Source organism: Lycium barbarum, chromosome 10 (genome assembly GCF_019175385.1).
Source record: "Lycium barbarum isolate Lr01 chromosome 10, ASM1917538v2, whole genome shotgun sequence".
NCBI lineage: Eukaryota > Viridiplantae > Streptophyta > Magnoliopsida > Solanales > Solanaceae > Lycium > Lycium barbarum.
Window position 1 is genome coordinate 80,888,199 of NC_083346.1, and position 10,264 is coordinate 80,898,462.

General features: G+C 39.7%; 1 non-coding gene across 1 annotated transcript; it reads left to right on the forward strand.

The window, feature by feature from the left end:
- Positions 1-9,891: 9,891 nt before the first annotated feature.
- On the forward strand, positions 9,892-9,997 carry LOC132616333 (small nucleolar RNA R71). The gene has a single exon (XR_009573121.1). It is a non-coding gene; the product is annotated as a small nucleolar RNA R71 (small nucleolar RNA).
- Positions 9,998-10,264: the final 267 nt, after the last annotated feature.

Sequence of the window (10,264 nt, forward strand, 5' to 3'; positions counted from 1 at the left end):
TACCGAGCTAATCTACCTCGTCTTACGCGTCCTCTTAAGGTTTCCAGCCATCCCATACACTCTAGTTTTCCTTAAAATACCCTAGCTTTTAATTTGTCTCTTATGTCTCAATTTATAGAATTTCTCACCAACTTCCCAGGGGGTCACCCATCATGGAATTGCTCCCACCTGAGCACGCTTAACCCAAAAACTTCACTGGAATTCGGTGTCTTACTGCTGATATTTTCGCGTCAGCTTCCTCACCCGACCTTTATTACCTGTTCTGGGGCAAGTCGAAGTCTTACAGATTCCGAGACATTTTCGTAACACGTTCTCTTTTTGTATAATTACTATTTTGCCCTTCTTGGGTTCCAACGTTCACCCTCCGTCTGTGTGTATGGTTACCTCCTATCATGGCTTTCCAGATCCCCGATAGTAGTGATTGCACCTTCATCGCCACGCCAAACCCATAACCTTTTTGAACCGACGCATCTCACTTATTACTTATTTACCGTATCTTCTGTCCCCGTTTCTTCCTGTTGGGCGAATCTATTTTGGCAGGACCTCCTTTGCCATTCTTATTTTTAAAATTCTGTACGTAACAAATACCGATAATACTTCACAGAACATGCGGCTATATAACATAGTCCCACCATCCAGGACTTCCAGTTCCGAGTAACAGAACAAATATCCAGTCTTACCTCTATGACTTGCCATATCGTCATTCGCCTTTTTCCGTCGCTACAAGACGTCTGCGAAAATCGACGGTTAGTATAAGGAATTCTCAATTCCTATGACTTGAATCTATCGCACGATCTAAGACAGAAAGAAGGTCAACATTTCCAAGATGCCCAGCAGCCTCCTGTTTATAAATGTGGCCGGCTTCACACTCATAAACAGGACTCTACTGGACACGACTTTGCAGACAACCCTTAGACCGACCTACTCTTATACCACTTTGTCACACCCCGACCTTACTAGGGTGTGATGGGCACCCGACCCCATATCTGGAGCCGAGCGAACCCGCTGACTCTTGTTACATACTTAACTTTCTTAGACTCTTATATCAATAAAAATGGAAAACATAGTAAAACTTTCAAGAGATTTTTTTTTCCACCGTACTGAAGTCAAACAGAATCTGCAATCACATGGACTTTATGATACAACATATTATCGACACTCTATACCCACGACTCTGTCTGCAAAGTCTCTAACATCAAACAAACATCATGGCTCAGACACTCTGACTCGGCAGCACTCCAGAACAAGTGGAGCCTGCCAACTCCGCTGGAACATCTTTTATGATAGCTGTGGATAATCTGGTGTACCTGCGCGGCATGAACGCAGCCCCCGAAGAGGAGGGGTCAGTACGAGTAATGTACTGAGTATGTAAGGCATGAATAGTGACATAATAAAGGAATATACAGTATGATTAATAACGGAATAGACATATGGAGATTATCTTGGACAGAAGTAACCTGTACATATGAATGCCTTTCAGGCAGATGCCATGCATGCTTAGTCCCTTTTTCAGAAAAACAGTACTTCTTACTTACATGTACATAAAACAGAACATTTCGGAAAACGGTATCCTTTATTCACATTTACAGACGCCGAGTACATCGGCTCTCCCACCCCCCTCCCCAACAGTGTCCCAACATATTATATATAAATATATATATCACATATACAGACGCCGTATCCGGCTCTCCCATATCCCGCGTCCGGGACGAAATCCAGCTGAATCAGGTGGTGATATAACAGTGGCCCTTTCCCTTTTCCCCGTATACATATACATATACATATTCACATTCATATACATATGTCATACCATTGGCATGCATGAGAGCTCAAAGAAAGTCATGTGTCCATCGGAGTGACGGAAGGTCGGTAGCCTCCGATTACATTATGGAACAACCATAGTCGCTTTGTCTCACCTTGAAGGAACGAGTATTATGAGGCGAGACTACCAATGAAAAGCGTCATTATGAGGAAAACATAAAATAGGGTCATAGGGTACAGTTTCATATACATAGGACCTTTTAGAGTAGTCATTACCTGTAATAGAGTTGAGATATCAAGAATTAGTTTAACGTTTCCATATTTTCCTTTTCATAGCAGAAAATTTCGCCAACACATCTACCGTAGGCATTTTCTCATCTTGGACTACATCGTTATCATTATAAGATCATATTCATCATCTTAGTCATGGAATCATCTTTGTCATACTTATCATAGGCATATTCCCTTTCTTAACATCATCATTATCATTGTCATCATAGAAGTATCCTCATTAGCATAGTTACAGTACTTGTCACTCGGTGAACGGGATAAGGATAAAAAATTTTCTTTGGATTCTGCTTCAAAATAGATCAAACGGAACAATAAGGATAATCCGGGGACCATGGGCCCACCTCGAGTCAAATGAGGCGGCGTACCAAATTTACATATGTTACATGTCATGGCGTTACTTGTGAGGGTTTTAGGGTAGTCGGGTCCTATTTATGCGAGTTCTGGAGGTTTAGGAAATTCTTCCAACATTTTGCACACTTTTTAGTTCAATTCTACTGATTGAAAAAGAGAAAACTTTAGGCGCGGATTCCGGAGGGTAGAGTTATTCCCGAGGCTCATATCCAACATATTCCGTCTAAGACATGCCATAGAAAGAAGGGTGAAGCCTTACATACCTTTTCTGCTTCTTATGCGACTCCAAATTCACGTTCCAAATCCGCCAAAATCTACAAATTGGTCATGTTTACCAAAACTTGATTAGAGCCTTTAGAAGTTGATTCTTTAAAGTAACACTTTGTCTGCCGAAATTTTGGCAGCATTTCCCCTATAAATACACCATCTCCAAAACTTCAACCTTGCCAATTTTAACCAACAACAATCCGGGAATTCAACCCGGCCAAACTATCAACAACAATGCTAACAATCATACCAACAATTTCAATCAACATACTACTTCCTTCAAGACTTTCCAACTCCAATAAAAACAATAACAACCTTATAATTTATATTCCAACAACACCATACTAACATCATTGTCTTCCATACATGCAAGAACATTATATTCAATTAGCATAAACCTCAAAAACAAGTCTCCAACTACTACAACTTCATTAAGATCATTAAGCTTTTATTAGCAATCATAGAATCAATTCATCACTCCTTACCATCATAGCAATATGTTCGGCCACAACACTACTTACATATTTCCATAAATTTTCCATCTTTTTCTATATATTACAACAACAACCAACATACTACATAAAATGGATTCATCACTTCCTACACCACACATACACTCACGACCTCACACATATATACACAACCATCATGCAAGCTTCCATACTTCATGATTTCTACCCATTACTACATACCACAACATAAACGAAACCTTCATAACATATAGAAAGGGATTAAATCTTACCTTTTCTACTTGCTTCTTCAACTTGGCTAGAGTTTCCAACTTGCACAACCAAGGCTTTTCTTACTCCAACAACTACTCCATGGTGTAGAGGACCTTCCATTTAGTAGAAAGGCTAGAAGAAAATACATATTCTTTTTTTGGTCACCTTCCATGGCCAACCATGGCCGAACCTCTCTCCCTCTCTTCTTCTTTCTTTTGTTTTCTTTTCTTTCTCCAAATTTCTTGAATTAAAATGGTGAATTCCCTTATATATATATATATAATTCCCATGGTCATGTGAGGGGCACATGCCCTCTCTAGAATTTTCTTGAAAATAAATCAAGAAGACCACTTAGCTTGTCTCATAAGCTTTGGTCCATATGTTTTCTTCTAATTCATGATTAGCCCCCCATTAAATATGAAATGGCCACATTCCTCCCTTTCTTTCTTTTCCTAGAGTTTTCTTCTTTTTTTCTTGATTTTTTCTTACAAAATAAAAGATGACTCATTATCTTACCATGCACACTTTGGTCCATATATTTCCATCACATGGCCAATGTGCCCTTTTTGGAACCTTCATGAACTCCTACTATGAAATTTCCATTTTTCCCCTCGACTTTCCTTAATATTACCATTTCGCCCCTAGCCTTCCGCATTATTTTCCATGACCCCTTTTTGTGAATTTCTCTTTTTACCCTTAACCTTTCTCAATATTTCCATACAATAATATTCATAAATAATATTCATAACAAACTTGTACATGAAAATAATTTCTCAAAAAAAATGTTCTCGCCCTTGATTTTCCACGTCGACTTTGAAATTTCCAAACGTACAAAATACGGGCTATAACATCCTCCCCCCCCCCCCCCTTTAGAACATTCGTCCTCGAATGTTCAACTGACCTTGTGGGGTCTTGTAGCACTTCGGGAGGGGGTTCCTTTATAGTTGCCCTTTTCTCCATGCCCATTCCATGTCTGTTATCCTACTTTCCTTACTATCAAACTCCTGGATCCTTACATGAGTCCTCATTCCATGTCATGGGTTTTTCTAACCCACTGTGTCACTTCATCATTCTTGTTCTTTCTGGGTCATTCCTTTTCTATTATTGTCTCGTCACCATACCTTAACGAAAGCCATGTCTTAGTACACAATCCTTACTTAACGATTCGATGTAGCCATAGGCTATTTCTTTATCCTCAGGTCTATCTCTTGATATACTCATTGTCATTTCGCTTCTACTCTTCTCCCAAGTATTCTTGCGACACGTCGACATATTATAAACTCTGATTCCAAGCCAATAGATTTCCTTTTCTGACTCTTGATAGTGTTGCAATTCCTTTTTGGGTCTAATATAATATGGTCTCCCCCCTTTAGGGGGCTCCTTATATGCTAAATATCTTCGGGTACCTTCCTTCTCTTGCTATGTCTTCATATGGGTTCTAAAGCTCGTGAACTTATTCCTTTGGCCCTACTTATTGGAATCGGTCCTCAGACTCCACATTTTTCCCTTTTTGATCTATATTGCCACACTCTACCCCTTCTCACACCTATATTCTTAAATTTTGGCCCAAGTAGTCTCGTGTCTTGTCGATAGCTTCTCTCGGGGTTTCCCTCACTAGATTTTCCTACTTTTCTTTCACTGTAATTCCTTATCGTTCGCCCTTCCGTGCCCTCTGGTCTCCGTATTTTCCATTAGCTCACTTCTCTTCCTTTCCAACTATTACTATATTAGATCCTCCAGTCTTAATCAGTCGCAGAGACGCTAACAGCTTACCTTATAGCACCAGTACCATTTACTTTTGCTATCACTCGGGCTTCGATTCCTTTGTTTGATTAATGCCCTCCTTGCCATAGTGCCGGTTACTGGAACTCTGAGATTCACCTATACAATCATTTCAGAATATCCTGCATCTTCACATATATATGTATATAATTACTATCAGCTAACCCACTAGGTACATCCAAATGCTGTTCAAGCCTATCCTAATTCTAGGGTTGTAATGTACTCCCTGTCTCTTTACCGAGCTAATCTACCTCGTCTTACGCGTCCTCTTAAGGTTTCCAGCCATCCCATACACTCTAGTTTTCCTTAAAATACCCTAGCTTTTAATTTGTCTCTTATGTCTCAATTTATAGAATTTCTCACCAACTTCCCAGGGGGTCACCCATCATGGAATTGCTCCCACCTGAGCACGCTTAACCCAAAAACTTCACTGGAATTCGGTGTCTTAATGCTGATATTTTCGCGTCAGCTTCCTCACCCGACCTTTATTACCTGTTCTGGGGCAAGTCGAAGTCTTACAGATTCCGAGACATTTTCGTAACACGTTCTCTTTTTGCATAATTACTATTTTGCCCTTCTTGGGTTCCAACGTTCACCCTCCGTCTGTGTGTATGGTTACCTCCTATCCTGGATTTCCAGATCCCCGATAGTAGTGATTGCACCTTCATCGCCACGCCAAACCCATAACCTTTTTGAACCGACGCATCTCACTTATTACCTATTTACCGTATCTTCTGTCCCCGTTTCTTCCTGTTGGGCGAATCTATTTTGGCAGGACCTCCTTTGCCATTCTTATTTTTAAAAATCTGTACGTAACAAATACCGATAATACTTCACAGAACATGCGGCTATATAACATATTCCCACCGTCCAGGACTTCCAGTTCCGAGTAACAGAACAAATATCCAGTCTTACCTCTATGACTTGCCATATCGTCATTCGCCTTTTTCCGTCGCTACAAGACGTCTGCAAAAATCGACGGTTAGTATAAGGAATTCTCATTTCCTATGACTTGGATCTATCGCACGATCTAAGACAGAAAGAAGGTCAACATTTCCAAGATGCCCAGCAGCCTCCTGTTTATAAATGTGGCCGGCTTCACACTCATAAACAGGACTCTACTGGACATGACTTTGCAGACAACCCTTAGACCGACCTACTCAGATACCACTTTGTCACACCCCGACCTTACTAGGGTGTGATGGGCACCCGACCCCATATCTGGAGCCGAGCGAACCCGCTGACTCTTGTTACATACTTAACTTTCTTAGACTCTTATATCAATAAAAATGGAAAACATAGTAAAACTTTCAAGAGATTTTTTTTTCCACCGTACTCAAGTCAAACAGAATCTGCAATCACATTGACTTTATGATACAACATATTATCGACACTCTATACCCATGACTCTGTCTGCAAAGTCTCTAACATCAAACAAACATCATGGCTCAGACACTCTGACTCGGCAGCACTCCAGAACAAGTGGAGCCTGCCAACTCCGCTGGAACATCTTTTATGATAGCTGTGGCTCATCTGGTGTACCTGCGCGGCATGAACGCAGCCTCCGAAGAAGAGGGGTCAGTACGAGTAATGTACTGAGTATGTAAGGCATGAATAGTGACATAATAAAGGAATATACAGTATGATTAATAACGGAATAGACATATGGAGATTATCTTGGACAGAAGTAACCTGTACATATGAATGCCTTTCAGGCAGATGCCATGCATGCTTAGTCCCTTTTTCAGAAAAACAGTACTTCTTACTTACATGTACATAAACCAGAACATTTCGGAAAATGGTATCCTTTATTCACATTTACAGACGCCGAGTACATCGGCTCTCCCACCCCCCTCCCCAACAGTGTCCCAACATATTATATATAAATATATATATCACATATACAGACGCCGTATCCGGCTCTCCCATATCCCGCGTCCGGGACGAAATCCAGCTGAATCAGGTGGTGATATAACAGTGGCCCTTTCCCTTTTCCCCGTATACATATACATATACATATTCACATTCATATACATATGTCATACCATTGGCATGCATGAGAGCTCAAAGAAAGTCATGTGTCCATCGGAGTGACGGAAGGTCGGTAGCCTCCGATTACATTATGGAACAACCATAGTCGCTTTGTCTCACCTTGAAGGAACGAGTATTATGAGGCGAGACTACCAATGAAAAGTGTCATTATGAGGAAAACATCAAATAGGGTCATAGGGTACAGTTTCATATACATAGGACCTTTTAGAGTAGTCATTACCTGTAATAGAGTTGAGATATCAAGAATTAGTTTAATGTTTCCATATTTTCCTTTTCATAGCAGAACATTTTGCCAACACATCTACCGTAGGCATTTTCTCATCTTGGACTACATCGTTATCATTATAAGATCATATTCATCATCTTAGTCATGGAATCATCTTTGTCATACTTATCATAGGCATATTCCCTTTCTTAACATCATCATTATCATTGTCATCATAGAAGTATCCTCATTAGCATAGTTACAGTACTTGTCACTCGGTGAACGGGATAAGGATCAAAAGTTTTCTTTGGATTCTGCTTCAAAATAGATCAAACGGAACAATAAGGAAAATCCGGGGACCATGGGCCCACCTCGGGTCAAATGAGGCGGCGTACCAAATTTACATATGTTACATGTCATGGCGTTACTTGTGAGGGTTTTAGGGTAGTCGGGTCCTATTTATGCGAGTTCTGGAGGTTTAGGAAATTCTTCCAACATTTTGCACACTTTTTAGTTCAATTCTACTGATTGAAAAAGAGAAAACTTTAGGCGCGGATTCCGGAGGGTAGAGTTATTCCCGAGGCTCATATCCAACATATTCCGTCTAAGACATGCCATAGAAAGAAGGGTGAAGCCTTACATACCTTTTCTGCTTCTTATGCGACTCCAAATTCACGTTCCAAATCCGCCAAAATCTACAAATTGGTCATGTTTACCAAAACTTGATTAGAGCCTTTAGAAGTTGATTCTTTAAAGTAACACTTTGTCTGCCGAAATTTTGGCAGCATTTCCCCAATAAATACACCATCTCCAAAACTTCAACCTTGCCAATTTTAACCAACAACAATCCGGGAATTCAACCCGGCCAAACTATCAACAACAATGCTAACAATCATACCAACAATTTCAATCAACATACTACTTCCTTCAAGACTTTCCAACTCCAATAAAAACAATAACAACCTTATAATTTATATTCCAACAACACCATACTAACATCATTGTCTTCCATACATGCAAGAACATTATATTCAATTAGCATAAACCTCTAAAACAAGTCTCCAACTACTACAACTTCATTAAAATCATTAAGCTTTTATTAGCAATCATAGAATCAATTCATCACTCCTTACCATCATAGCAATATGTTCGGCCACAACACTACTTACATATTTCCATAAATTTTCCATCTTTTTCTATATATTACAACAACAACCAACATACTACATAAAATGGATTCATCACTTCCTACACCACACATACACTCACGACCTCACACATATATACACAACCATCATGCAAGCTTCCATACTTCATGATTTCTACCCATTACTACATACCACAACATAAACGAAACCTTCATAACATATAGAAAGGGATTAAATCTTACCTTTTCTACTTGCTTCTTCAACTTGGCTAGAGTTTCCAACTTGCACAACCAAGGCTTTTCTTACTCCAACAACTACTCCATGGTGTAGAGGACCTTCCATTTAGTAGAAAGGCTAGAAGAAAATACATATTCTTTTTTTGGTCACCTTCCATGGCCAACCATGGCCGAACCTCTCTCCCTCTCTTCTTCTTTCTTTTGTTTTCTTTTCTTTCTCCAAATTTCTTGAATTAAAATGGTGAATTCCCTTATATATATATATATAATTCCCATGGTCATGTGAGGGGCACATGCCCTCTCTAGAATTTTCTTGAAAATAAATCAAGAAGACCACTTAGCTTGTCTCATAAGCTTTGGTCCATATGTTTTCTTCTAATTCATGATTAGCCCCCCATTAAATATGAAATGGCCACATTCCTCCCTTTCTTTCTTTTCCTAGAGTTTTCTTCTTTTTTTCTTGATTTTTTCTTACAAAATAAAAGATGACTCATTATCTTACCATGCACACTTTGGTCCATATATTTCCATCACATGGCCAATGTGCCCTTTTTGGAACCTTCATGAACTCCTTTTATGAAATTCCCGTTTTTCCCCTCGACTTTCCTTAATATTACCATTTCGCCCCTAGCCTTCCGCATTATTTTCCATGACCCCTTTTTGTGAATTTCTCTTTTTACCCTTAACCTTTCTCAATATTTCCATACAATAATATTCATAACAAACTTGTACATGAAAATAATTTCTCAAAAAAAAATGATCTCGCCGTTGATTTTCCACGTCGACTTTGAAATTTCCAAACGTACAAAATACGGGCTATAACACTGCATCATCCTCACAAACATTTACCTTTTTGATTTGAGATTCATCAAACTTCTTTGTCAGCAAGGAAATACGGTACCACGTCAGCATTGTTTGAGTGCCAAGCCTAATTATGAGTTGTCAGCTTGTTAAGTATGGTGGTCACTCGTCGAAAGGTGTTGTTCATAAAACACCCATCAGCTGCATTGTTAGCTACTGACTGTGTCACTGGATCTAACCCTCGGTAGAATTTCTCCATCAATATATTTTTCGGGAAACCATGATTCGGGCTCTTCTGCAAATACTCCTTGAATCTATCCCAGGCTTCATATAGCTGTTCCCCCGGTCGCTGCTTAAATTCATATATCTTGTCGCGAATCTCAGCCTTCTTGCTAGGGGGAACCACTTTGTAAGAAATGCAGCTACCATCTCTGCCCATGAAGTAATCGAATTTCGAGGCAGTTTCTCGAACCATGTTCTAGCCTCTCCAGCTAAGGAATATTTGAATAACCTCAACCGAATTGCATCTTGTTGAACATTGTTTTGGATGTGATTAGCATACACATCCACAAAATTCTGCAAATGACGTTGAGGGTCATTCTCAGTAGAGTTCCGAAAGTATCCCTCAAGTTTCAACAACTGGTATAG